Below are 15,003 nucleotides of genomic sequence, written 5' to 3'. Positions count from 1 at the left end.
AATTGATGTATTTTAATTAAAATATTAAGGGATATATTACACAAAAACAGCATGTAATCTAATTGGTACAATCGGATTGTTCCTGTTAAAATAGTCCCATAAGATAACAAAAAACTCAATTTAATCTTAGCCAATGAAATTTCAAATATTGAATGACTCTCTTCGCTACGCTAATTATCAGCCTATCAGATGCGGCGTTACAAACAACGTCGTCATTGTACGTTATAAAATAATAACGAAATGTTAAGCCAATAGAAATGTTCGTTATGCGGCAGATAATATTATATGACAATAACCGAATCCTGTTATATCAATATCAGTGGAACCACTGTAAAAATCTTCGAGTCGTCGGTGTATTTTAAAAACAAATAATGTGAATTATTTTTATTACTATTAATTTAATATACAATTAAATGACATCATATCGTTTGTTATTAGATTTGTCTTATCAAAGAATAAATGTATTAAAATACACCTTGAAATTCTCTCGAAAAAAACCCTTGAAAATGAAAAGGCTAAAATATGATTTAACATGTGTATTTATTATTCGGCATTTGAATAGAATGCATGTTTTCTTTCAAATGTTTTGTATATACTTTTTTATACAATGACAATTTTTTTAAATAAAATCACAGTTTCTTTAAGATTCATTTGACTTAATCCTATTTTTAACACATAATGGTTCAGACAGACAGTGATTTTGCCCATGTAATATAACATGGAGCTAGAAATATATTGTGACGTCATGACGTGAAGTCAGAAAACAATGACGTGACGTCATGATTCGAGGACAGTCGGGACAAAATGGCGTCCTCCATTGGATTTTACTCAAAAAGATCCTATATATTTTATGTAGTTATCTTAAATTAACTCTCACGCCTTATATATTATAAATTTGAAATTAAAAATGTTTATCTTGTTTTGTTTTCTTATTATAAATAAATTGTTGTGAGCTAAAAATGTAAATACCAAAGAAGTATGTCTAAATTGATAAAACAATTATCTATAAATTAACACATTAACTAAACAGGAATTAAACAGATTTATTATTGTCTTATATTTAAACCATTAACAAATATAGTAACGTTACCGCAAATCAGCATAAACTATTATACATTTAAACCCCATTTAAGCACAATAATGATATAAAGCGATTTCATTCAATCATTCATCGATGTCATGCTCAGATTCCACAACTGCTGTGCTGTGCATCGTACTGTATTTAGAAGTGCATTGATCGATTTCATTCAGTTACCTGGCAATAAAAAAAACAATCGACTATTTTTATCAGCATGTTGAGCCGGCATTGATAATGTCGTAGCAAAAGTGAAATGCCAAACAGCTAAATGAATAAAATAGAAAACACCCTCGAGCGTACATGTGTCAAATACGGAGCATTAACCCCGAACGTTAATCGTAAAAAGTTATTAGCTCTAATACCGTAAAAGACAACTCGAGGTAACATATAGGTGTAGGGATGATCTACAGTCAACGGAATTACTTCATGCCTCGGGCATAACAAGCATCATAATTAATAACTCGGCCCGATGACGGATACCTATAAATCACACCGCGCGTTAGAATGATTGAGTAAAGTTAGTGTGTATTAGTCGACACGAGAAAGATTAAGCGAATGGCAATAATGATTATTGTTACAGCGGTTTTAATTACCGTTCTATAGGAACACATTGGTGTTTTTATGTACACGCGCTTTTCGAATGAAAAACGGATTTAGTAAGCTTTAAGTAAAAAGTGTATTATTTTATAAATCTAAACTCAAGAATAGAGTGCAGTAAATACTCTTTTAATTAGCTATTAAAAATCACACATAGTAAAAACATAATGTTTAGAAACCATTTTGTTAAAAATGGTAACACAGCTGATGAGGACATAGCATGCGACTTTAATTGTTTTACTGGCAGAATCTCGAACTCGAGATAAGTAACACCTCTTCAGCTAATATAACATAAGCAAACTTATACGATTTTGTCACACCTACGTCATAGTGAAATAGACACACATGTAGACAAAAGAAATATAATCAATATCGTCCTGTAATTGATGTACGCATTAACGACCAATTAGAAAACAGGCTCTAATTAGCATTACAATGGCGACATGACAGTCTAAACATCGAACACGTAGTCAGTTAGACGAGACTAATCGTGAAGATAATTAATGATCTTTTAATGAATTAATAAGTAGGGATACATGCACTTTAACGAAATGCGTTCGTATTTGATTGACTCATGTCAAATTTTGTTCAGCAATAACGAAAGTACCTTACATACCTTGTATAATTTGATTAGTTATTTGAACTTTTCATATTTCTTAAGTAAAATAGGTTTTTCATTTTTGAAAATATATTCTACAGAAGACAAAATACTTTAAAAATTTAACTTTGTCGTGACGAACACTTTAAATTAAAAGATAATTTGAAAATTTATGTTTGTTTAGACCTTTATGTAAACATAATTATATATCTGAGAATAATCATTCCATACAGACCAGGCATAACATAATTATTTAAATATGTGATTATATTTCATTTTGAGTTGAGTAAATTCATGTTAATTTCAAATATGGATGGATTTTCGTTCTGAATTACATGTATCTATGGCCGTTTTCCGTTCGAGTTGTATATATTTCCATAAATATCCTCGTTGAAATTCCTTACTTTCAATATCACATATAATTTGACAGTGTGCAGGAATGGCATTGATTTACGATGAAAGTTGAAATGCATTACAGCATAACATAAAAGTTGACATTATTTATTTATGATGCAAATTGTGCAAATCGGGGAGAAATACTACCTAGGTCAGTCGTGGTTCATGCAGGTCAGCCTATGTAGACATTTACAGCTCAGGACATGGATCCGGAAACCTGCGTCATCTAGTGAATATAATTGTTTAGAATACATATAAGTTACTAACTGTCCATTACATAAAATATACAGACTGCAATTTACTGAAATTGAGGACATGTCCTAGACAATGAAATTGATCGCATGTTAGAAGGTTAAACGCTGGAATTAATTATTCAAATGTTGTTTACTGCTTAAAACAATGTCTAAGTAAATATAATAACAGTTTCTGTACCTATTTAGTTGTCTATATACTAATAATGGCTGTAATTAGGACGCACTTATGTTCATTAACATTTGTGTCATTATTTACACACATCAGCACTTTGTCAATTAATGTTCATTTCATTATTTGTAATCGCACACTGCAGTATTTATAGTCAGGTTCCCTAGTAATTCATATCTCTCAGTATACAGAAAAATGTCATTCGTTGTTATAACACTACAACATAGCTGTGTTTCATCAATGTGTGCATTGAATAATATTTCATTTTATCCCGTTGTAATATTAAAATAGTCATTTCAGTATGTTTTAATGACACTTTCCAGTACACATATCAACAACAATTAATTTCATTACTTGTTTATTAGCATACATTAATACTTTCCATTAAATACTGTCTATTAGCATTTGATAATCATGTTCAATAACATTTATTTCAGGACTTGCAACCCCCCTATGATAATCATGTCCATTTATGTTCAATTCAGTACTTGTTCCACGCATTCGATAATCATGGTCAATAATGTTCAATTCAGTACTTTTTTTTCCCTATTTGATACTCATGTTCAATAATGTTCAAGTTCAATTCAGTACTAATTTTACCCTATTTGATAATCATGTTCAATAGTATTCAATTCAGTACTCGTTTTCTCTATTTGATAATCATGTTCAATAGTATTCAATTCAGTACTCGTTTTCTCTATTTGATAATCATGTTCAATAGTGTTCAATTCAGTACTTGTTTTCTCTATTTGATAATATAGTGTTCAATTCAGTACTTTTTTCCGCCGTTTGATAATCATGTCCGATAGTGTTCAATTCAGTACTTGTTTTTCCATATTTGATAATCATGTTCAATAGTGTTCAATTCAGTACTTGTTTTCTCTATTTGATAATATAGTGTTCAATTTAGTATTTTTCCCCGCCATTTGATAATCATGTCCAATAGTGTTCAATTCAGTACTTGTTTTTACATATTTAATAATCATGTTCAATAGTGTTCAATTCAGTACTTGTTTTCTCTATTTGATAATATAGTGTTCAATTCAGTAGTTTTCCCCGCCATTTGATAATCATGTCCGATAGTGTTCAATTCAGTACTTGTTTTTCCATATTTGATAATCATGTTCAATAGTGTTCAATTCAGTACTTGTTTTCTCTATTTGATTATATAGTGTTCAATTCAGTACTTTTCCCCGCCATTTGATAATCATGTCCAATAGTGTTCAATTCAGTACTTGTTTTTCCATAATTGATAATCATGTCCAATAGTGTTCAATTCAGTACTTGTTTTTCCATAATTGATAATCATTTCATTAGTGTTCAACTCAGTACTTTTTTTTCCTATTTGATACTCATGTTCAATAATGTTCAAGTTCAATTCAGTACTAATTTTACCCTATTTTATAGTCATGTTCAATAGTTACTCATTCAGTTCTTGTTTTCCCTATTTGATAATCATGTTAGAATAATGTTCAATGCAGTACTTGTTTAACCCCACTTAGTCCTCATGATCAATTTTTTTATTCCACCTTCGTGTCTCTGTGGTGATATTCATTACATTAGTGACAGTCAATCGATGACATACAGATTACACTTTTACTTATTTATAATATAACTCGAATATCGAAATATGTTAAGGCATTGACGAATTTGTGTATCATTCAAGCTTCATTAACACAATCAATACAAATCTATTTGTAAACATACTTTATATAAATTTTGTGAACGGAAAACAAAACAACATTGAACATACCACTAAATTACTATATATTCAGGGATTGTGAGTTAGTAAATGCTGTAAAAGTATGAAATAAAGTTTGATATACCAACATACTTAAACCGTAATTTAAAACAATGGACATTCTTGAAAGGGATTGAAACAAGGTGTTTAAAATTACATGCAAAGCATCAAGAATTCGAATGGATACTATGACCGATCTTTGATCAAGATTTTCGACGCAATCCTATTTTTTGGGGGAGGGGGGAAATAATTCTTTTCTTTTATTTATTAAACAAATAATTTATTATTTTTGTTGGTATTGTGTAATAAAGAAAGAAATGAGTTACTTGCCTATAGACAACCTGTAATATATTTAATAACCAGAACACTTATAAAATATATACTACATACCAATGCTGGTCATCATAAGGTGTATTAAAAATTTAACAAATTTATTTCATTGATCAAATATTACTTTAAATCTAAACATTGGAAATTATACAAGTTCGAAATATGAATTATATTCGTTTGGACCACAATCTCTATTAGAGTATAAATGTATTACTGTAAAGCTAGTATTTTTCGCGAGCTAATCATTTTCGTATACATGTTTCAGCAGAGTAATTAGGGATGCAAAGCTATCGCTTTTATGTGTGCTAATATGGAATCTGTATATGTGTTTTCTATCGCCACGCAAATTATATGCTTGATTAGCAAAATGACTTAAATTGAATTAATTTAAAATAATAAGCGAGCAAATAAAAGTATTGGCGAAATAAATTCCTTGCAGTAACATTGGTAAATAAAACCACATAAACGTTGTCTAAACAGTAACAGCGATAATTATAATTACACAAATTGACTGAATAAAATACGTTGGTTCAAATACGGTAAGTGAATGATATTAAAATTCGTTTGGATACTTACCTTTAATTTTCAATTACATACTGGTCGATTTATGTTGACTTCTTTGCCTTGGAATCCTAAGGTGGTCAATAATTTTGTCCCGAAATGTTGTCTTTTCGGTGTTTGTTTTGTTGACGGCTGTTGTCCTTGTCCTTTCGAAGCAGTGCAATATGATGCTTTGTCGTCATTTAAAACAATTTTTTGCTTTAATTTTTCACCATTGTTGGGATAATTTGTTGGAGTTTTTTCGTTTTTTTTTCCAAAATGTTTAATTTAAATTTCGTGTGGATTTTTGGTCCTGGTAAACATTTTTCCTTGTCTGTTAATAACCTTCTGATGACAATAATATTTATAATTGTTTTTGAGTATGAATTTCAAGACGTATGGTTAAAGTAACATTTTATATTTTGTTGTTAAATAAACATCTAAGCAAACGACCAGTACTTGGCCATATGCATATACCTTTAATTTCCAATCCGGAAGAGGAACAGCAGTATAATCTCTCCCAACTTCGAGTCTTTTCGTGACAGAGATTAATGTTTTAATATATATGTAATAATATTTGTTGACGGTATTCGAATATATATGTATTTTTTTCCGTCAACTGCATTTCATCCATCGATCTTATCATGGCATTACCAGTCCTTTGATGTCAGGAAGACGGTCTTAATATTTCATTAAGTGCATTTCATAAAATGTCGACCCCATAGCTTTATTTGGTATCATAAGTACGTGCACCATTAATAAGTGATAGGAATATATTTTTTTCCGTTTTCATTCATAAACAGATTGGCTACATGATATATATATTTTAAGCACCTAGGTATTTTAAGCGATTCAACAGATTCCATATTTAAAGGTTATATAAGCCAGTTCCTATCCATTCTAAGGTTTTATCATTTCATTTGATTTACTTCATAATTGATGAACTCCTTTTATAGTCTATACGTATGTATCGATCATTGCCAATGACTTCCCATGTCACCGTATTTTACCGGTTACAATAATTTGCATAAAAACTATAGTGATAAATATCTTGGGGGTTTTACATACTTAGAGTAATACAAAGATCAGAATTTCAAATCGTATTTATTTGAGACCCAAACAGTAGAGGAATGTTAGATAAAGTTTTACAGATAAGTGTCGGAGCTTTTAGTTAGTGATATCGATTAATATTATCGCGTCGGGGAAAACCATATCGACCGAATCAATAAGGCGATATAGCTAGACCATATCAATTTTACGTATAAGTTTATAAAGATAATGTTGTCTTTACAAAAAATATTATAAATGGGAAGCTTGATATGAGATGAGAATGGTGGTCACGTGAAATCAGGTCCATACAGACGGTCATTGTCACGTGACTGTGACTTCCAACACTTCAGGCCAATGACCATTCACTATCAGGTCGTAATACAATCGTCTAGCACTTAACACATACACAGAATGTGTTTTGGAGAACTATTATTGCCAAATATTTCCAATAATTTCCCATTTCTCTTTTTGCCAAGGTTGATTAAGGACAATCAATGTGTCCAGTTTATTTACTTATCACCAGTCCGATCAGAAATCTATTTTCATGTTCAATTACGGAGTCTAGAGAACAGTTCTATATTAGCAATCCTAGAAATATTGTCAAGTTAATGTCTCCGATGAAACAGACCCCGCGGTCATTTTCTACTCCTCGTGAATGTAGAGGATATTTAGCCTGGTGTAATAGGGTTTTGTTGTCATGAGTATTATTGCATATCTATGAAATTAAGTGGAATGTGTCTTCATTGTTCATCCTTTTGGTGACTTAAGTTTTGTCCGAGATGTCCTTCATTAGACGTGTCCTTAGGGAAAATCAACACATCAATATTCATACGGCAACAGCGATCACTCGGGACATTAAAGACGGGTTAATTTCAGTACCAAATGTCTTTATAATACTGTGCTCGCAATTCATCGCAATATCTGCGTGTAAAATTGACATGGATCTGAGAGGGCATCCTTTGCATATCAAACCTGGTCAATCTGAATAACTCTGTAAACGCCAAATAAATAGGTCACTATTCATTTACGAAATTTAGTGATGAAGGAATTTTTCTTATTATCTGAAAATATTTTTATGGAGTTCGCAGGATTATGTTTCGCGTTTTCGCGGAATATCTATATCGTCATTTTTTTATTCACGAAATCAAATAATATATATTGCGATGTAATATATGAACTTTAACAGGGTAACTTTGATTAGCTAACATTTGATTTTAAGACAAAATCCCAGAAAATTTGTCTCGCGAAAAAAACAGGCCTTACGGTATCTAAAATACGGGTACAAAAATATGAGATAAAGTTATTAACGTTGAAGTTACCGTACTTTATTTTCTCCTTTTAAAGGTAAAATTGATTAAATAAGCTAGCTAAGACGATTGTATGGTGCAAAATTATTTTTGATTTTATTTGTGTTGGATATTGATTTGTGTAACATGTTTCTGTTTGTATCATAGTTTTTTTTATACATAACGTTATTGTTTTTATTTATAACATAACGAACAAAAAAATAAATAACAAAATAACAAATGCCTATCAGCAACGTCAATAGGTTTACATGTATGACTATTGCGAGGACTGCAAATAATTGAATTTGTTGGAACATTATGGGACGTTAATGCGATCACTTCAATTTATGTAACAAGACAACTTAGTTACTCATCCTTACCATAAGGGAATATATGTAAAATATGTATGATTCAACAATGGCATTTAGAGATGATTGTCCGGCCTCAATTACATCAGGATTAAAGCGAATTCCATTTGTGGGTGAGCAGATTTTGTAATAAATTTGCTGTCAGAAAATGTGGTAGCTGCAATTTAGAATGTAGGAAAAGACTATTGGTTTACATAACTAAATGCATTTGAAAAAAAAATGTATAATGTCGGCTTCAAATTTTGTTTTTAATTTCCATATTAGCATACGATATAGCTGAAATGGTCACCATATATTATAACCTATAGTACATAGGATGCACATCAGAGATCATTCGACCTTCTAGTGCTTTTCTGTTTTAGTTAATGTCAAAGGAAAATCGTCTAAACTGAATCCCGAAAATATATCAAAGATGATGTCCAAAATATTAATCATGATATATGGAAATGTGCTAAATATAAATTAAAAAAAAAAAACTCAAAAAGAAATTAAAAACCATTTTAATTTTACATCAAATTTAAATATCATACATATTTGAAAAGTCACGGATTATGCTTATATATTTTTATTATTATATGTACTTAATTATATTTTTATTTCATAGAATGTATACATGTATAATCATCATTAATACTATTTTATCAATTGGTAACACATTAAGAATATTTTCATGTGTTCATATTTTAAACAACTGTGTATGTGTAATTTAAATGTAAACGAAAATGATAAAGCTGAAACACATATATTATTTAAAGTAATTTAAGTCATTATGCTATGTAAACGGTACACCTTGGTAAATATGACTGGTGTTTGTTAAAACCACTGATTGATTATCAATTAAAATTAATATTTACAGTTTTTGTTTACCCGTTTATCAAATAGATTTACTACATAATTAATATTGTCTTTGGTATTTAAGGCTTAATTAACACCAAAATAATTATAATAAATAAAATAAATATTTAGATACTCAAGAGTAGTTATCAGTCATTGTTATCACTTTTTGTTTATTTCCCTGTCAATCTAATCGTAGTAACATAAGCTTAATTTATTCCATCTATCGAACGCATATTCGCCTACGTTGAATGCACTGCAATATTTAAAAAGATATCGTTAATGTTAAAATAATCAAATATTCTAAAATATGTTATTTGAGAGCTGTAAAATAGTCCAAATTGTGTAAAAGTTGCTCTATTACGCTCTGACTTGCTGTTAAGTTATATTGCTAACATTATGTTACTTTATTTCATGAAGATTCTCATGTTATGTATTTTTTATCCATTTTTATTAAATCATTCTTGATTTGAAATAATTATGTAGCCATTTTTGTTAAAAAAGTGTCGTAAATGCATTTGCGTCGACAAATAAAATCATTTTAGAAACCAAACCAATATTGGTATGATATATATTTAAATGTAAGTCATGAAAACATTTTAATTAATATATCTACAATATAGTAGTAAAATGAACACGTGTCTAGTCTTTCCTGTCCATGATACTATAAAACTATTTTTCCTTCAATATCTGTCAAATTAACATTATTATGTATCTGTTTTATTTTGATATAGCATTTTTTCACTATACAATGAAATACATAAAATTTCCATAAAAGAATAAATTTTCCGACATTAATAAATAATTTACCAAGATTAGATTCAGGCCATTGATTGATTAAATGGTACACCCAGGTTTTACATCTAATATGCAGAAAGTACAAGCTTTGAAAAGGCATCATTGATAAAATCATTTTCTGTAAAGTTTGGCTATAAATACAGATTGTTACACTTTTGGTGGATTTATGAACTAATAACAGTCTTTTTGAAACATTTTACATGCAAATCCTATATCTATGGGCATAACTGAAGCAGATCTAAGGTAATAAATGTCCCCGTCTCGATCGGGTTATCATTAAACCACTGCCAAGACTTACCTGTAGTATGGAACTCGAATTCCAAACCAGTCTGGTGCACATCCGCTCATAACCGTGATATCATTCCTAATCCAGTCTGAGTGATATCGTATACTGCACCACTAACGCGATTATCTTATGTTTTAAAAGATAGGATCAGGTTTTAATGAAATTAGCCCAGATTTAACATAAACATTGTAATATCACTATGTACATAATCTAACATTATCTTTTAAATTAAGAGTATTTTGAATCAACTAATTCATCCCTTGATGTTTCAAACTATATGGATTGTATTGCGTTGTCATGTTGTGTGTTGCAAGTCATAAACCTGTATAATTTGTTAAGATATCATTTATCTGGGTACAAGCTTTATTTCAGTAGCATGTTCCTATAAGCTATACTTGACTGTATGCACTGCTGTTCTGTATGTGGCGAAGTTGCATATAAAGAGGTTAAACTGCAGTTAAATGCACAGACATGTTCTCGTGTTTGATTTTGAATTTTATATCCCTCGAATGTACTCAGCAAAGTCGACTTTGTCAATTGATTTAATAGGGTAAATATCAAATTCTTATCTTTGATTTATTTCATTTGCTATAATTTACACGTGATATATAATACCTATCCCTATTTAACGTATATGCCGATATGTGACCATGTGAAATGCACTTTTCTGCATGCATATATCATAACAAGGGTATACTATTACGTAGTTTGTCTGTGGCCCTCCTTAGAATTTGTCAAAAGAAGATATAATTCTCTAAAGATCTCACTATTACATAATTGGAGGAACTTGAATTATACCATGGACATGAAATAGTTCTATAATATGCTTGAAACTTTAGTTCAATTTGAGGTCCTGAAAAGCCATAAATCACTGGTTTAACAAAAGTCCCCCTTGACTTCCTTTGCAGGTTGTGTCTGAGACCTGATAAGATCACAAGAGACTCTGATTGGTTAACATGCTTTTTCCTCTCACCTTACTCCGACAAATTAACTGCTGTACAACTTCAAGAAAGATATGTTTGACCTCTGTTCTGTTCAGAAGTCCATAATCAGGATGATCTTGTTACCCTTTCACAGATCTATAAATAGACTGCTTTTGACCTGCAGACATATCATAAGAAGACATAGAATTCTTAAGCAGGCACACAAAGGTGCCTTTTGCGTTTATATTTTGTCCATTGGCATTCAAACGAAGTTCCACAAAAGCATGGTTATCGGGATATCAGGGCAAACCTGGCCAAAAGATAAATCGTCAAACACCTATAGCTATCTGAAAACTCGTCCCAGATAAGCGATATTGTTTTTAAACAAGCCCAACAACTCCACGTATGTTGTGTTTCCTCTAAAGACGCCCATCTCTTATGAATACCCTGATCTCCTATACAGGTTTTGAAGATAACCATTGTATAAGGACATGATTTATGATCCATGCCTTTTTAGTTCGTGTATTTGACGATGGTTCTACAATAACACGTTTCAAAAGGTTCTCTCCTTTCCCGTGCAGTGATTGTTATCGAGTAATCTGTTGATCGTCCACAATTAACACCGATAATCGAGCATTCATCTATAATTAGGTCATAATAGAAAGCTGACCCCAATAACAGAGCAAATAACTCGGGTCGGCGTAAAAGCAGGTAATAGCTCCGGTATAAAGACATACCGACTAATGTAGGGAACAGATAATGTGTGGTAGAATGAGTGTTAAAATTGTATAATATGAACATTTAGACATTGATTACAACGACACGAATGAGACTGAAATACTCTTCTTACAATTATGACGTCACAGCAAAGATGATTTAAAATAATACAACAACATAATCAATCACGTTGTCGTTTATATAATAGGAATCAAGATAAGATTTACCTGTAAAGTTTTATTTTCAACATTTATCTTTTGATTTTCGGCAACCAGGTATAAGGGTTGAAAACTTCCACTGTGTAAAACTGTATGATTTCATAATGACATATCAATCATTTTGATAGGAAACTCGCAAATATTTTATTTTGTTGGCTCGAACGTTAATTGAATTGTTACATGTCTAGGTAAGCATGTCATAAAAGATATATATCTAAATTATATAAAAGTTTATATTTTCTAATTGGGTAACTGTGTATTTTTGTGAACTTCAAGATGTATTGATTATAAGAAACTGATTATCACAATATATCAGGTATTATTGACACAAAAACAAGAAGATGTCAATGGTATTTATACAAGTGATAAATGCGCATATCGCTAACGCAAAATTTTTAAGTTGAAGGTAATTTTAAGGTGACTTTGTTCACTGACTATAGCTTGCCGATCTAGTGCACATTGATAAAACATTATGACAATTAGTTTTATTCATTCAGATGTACAATTGCAATCAGTGGTAATTATAGAACGACATGGGCCATGGATGTGACCAGAATTTGCCTAGAGGAAGCCATATCCGACTAAACAAATACTGATTACATATAATGCACAATAGCATGCACGTGTGTAAATATTTGAGTTGGCCTTGTCCATTTAAACTCATAACACTGACTTTATTAGCTGTATCCATGCCCGAGACTCGCCGAGGACATGCAGAGTAATATATTTAATCTGCAGGACTAGTTAAATATTTCTGTAGCTTTAAAGCGAATTAATGCGACATGTTACTGTTCATGTTAGCATTGTAACGCACTCTTAATACCAGTGGAAATACTGTAGCAGAATGCAAATAAAATATTAGCCTTTTGACGCACTTGTAAAAGAGGGAAGGTCTTTCTGCTTTTATGATTTTAGTCGTTTTCAAAATATGGCGAAATAAGCGTAATTGAAAATTTAAAAACTTAAAATGTTTCATATAGGTAAAGGAACTTTTTTATTAAAAGTTTAAATCCTACAATTAGAAATTTTGAATTTTACATCATGAATAATGTTAAGAAAAATAAAATTTACATTATCTTTTACATGAATGATAGGAATATATCTACACCTATTTAGATTATACAATGTTTGATAAATGTTATTGACATTTCATAAGCAATCATCTTTTTTCATGAAATCAAAAATTGGTGTAAAAATTAAAACAAACTAGACTCCACTTTAAAAATAATCTACATATTTGTGCTCATTGTTTTACATTTTGAGCTTGAAATGGTACTTTTTTCAAATGTGAATTAATTTTTCCTATCAAGCCAACGATTCATTGAATAATAATCTTAATGAAAACAAATTTGATCGCGTTTTATTTATCAAATGTAAGCATTGGTATATTACCTAATCGACATATAATGATCATATTGATTTCAATCGGCACAATTTTTCATAATAAACTTAAATTTAAAGAAATAATTTTATATTTGTTGAAAGTGATAATATGTTGCAGTATTTTTACTTTATTTTTATAAAGATTTCTTCATGTGTCAGAAATACTATTTGACGGGAAATCACTTAGACTCGCAATCTATCAAATGGACTTAAAATATTCGCCAAAAGAATTTCTTCTCGACTGAACTTATTTTGAGATAATTGTTTTATTATATATTTTGATACATAAAATAATAAAATCATGAAGATAAATATCAATGAATGCTTTCACATTTTATTACATATGCCATATGTACAGTTTTCATTGCATGGAAATAATTTAAAAAAAACGGGTAACATTTTATATATGAATTAAAATATCCTTGCAATTTATCCTAATTTATTTCATATAAAACTATTATATAAAATGTATCTGGGTATATAACACAACGGAAATAGTAAGAACGTATTACGGCGACGTTCTATTTAGAACAACACATTGAGCGTGTGTGAACACTGCCATTTTATTTGTATGTTGTGCATTTCCTGCTTACTTACTCAAAGGCGGAAGATGAATCCTTGACATGTGGCCCGATCACTGACATGTTGGTTTCATAGGTTTAGAGGTGGAGCAAAGCTCTGACATGGAGAAGTGCATAGGCAGTAGAGACATCCTTCCGCGCAAAGAAATAGTCCGCTGTAAAACGGGCGTGACAACCCATCAACATGCGTGATATTGTAAATTCAAGTTAACGTTATTTTAAAGTTAAACTTTATCAGTTATATGGCCAATCAGTATTCACTTGTAATCTATACAGTAATAAATCCACTTTGTACAGTAATCGAAGTTTCTCAACGTAACATATACTGTCTGTGATATCAGTTATAGACTGATCGTAACGCTACGAACTCCACTGTGGTTAGACATGAAATGTTAGCTTATCACACAGATACGCTATACACTATTTCTTATTCTCCCGATCCCTAGCCTTGTCTTATTTGATTCTGAAAGTTGTTTTGATTTAAATGACCCATATGCTAAGTCTGCATCCTTCTCCTAATAAAAAAAAACTTCTGTAAAGATAGAAGTGCTTATAACCCAGGAGTTGAGAAGATAATTTGATGGGCTCTTGAGTGGTAAACTAGACGACCCCGTGGAATGGCCCCTGAAAGAAGTTTTTATCTGCATAGATATGTGCATATGTGTGCAGCAAAGATCGTACGATAGGTCTGAAGGTCTACCTCTACGTGCAGTTAAGGTTCTACTCGCCTACATTACGTAATCATTCAATTTCTTATCACATTTTAAACATAAAAGCAGGATCAGAGTCAAATTAAATATTAAACCGCCCTTTTGTGAATGCGAGGGGTGACCTAGAATGACCTTTTGTGCACCAC

The 15,003-nt window shown here is 30.8% G+C and overlaps 1 long non-coding RNA gene across 1 annotated transcript; it reads right to left on the bottom strand.

Annotated features, from left to right (window-relative positions):
- Positions 1-960: 960 nt before the first annotated feature.
- Positions 961-10,892, bottom strand: LOC138333857 (uncharacterized). Its single transcript, XR_011210039.1, has 4 exons — positions 10,338-10,892; positions 5,740-7,744; positions 2,817-2,895; positions 961-1,255 (listed from the first exon to the last, which is right to left on the bottom strand). It is a non-coding gene; the product is annotated as an uncharacterized lncRNA (long non-coding RNA).
- Between the last annotated feature and the right edge of the window lie 4,111 nt (positions 10,893-15,003).

This window comes from Argopecten irradians, chromosome 10 (assembly GCF_041381155.1).
Source record: "Argopecten irradians isolate NY chromosome 10, Ai_NY, whole genome shotgun sequence".
NCBI lineage: Eukaryota > Metazoa > Mollusca > Bivalvia > Pectinida > Pectinidae > Argopecten > Argopecten irradians.
The sequence above is the reverse complement of the archived record's forward strand: the minus strand, read 5'-3'. Positions and strand labels throughout refer to the sequence as shown.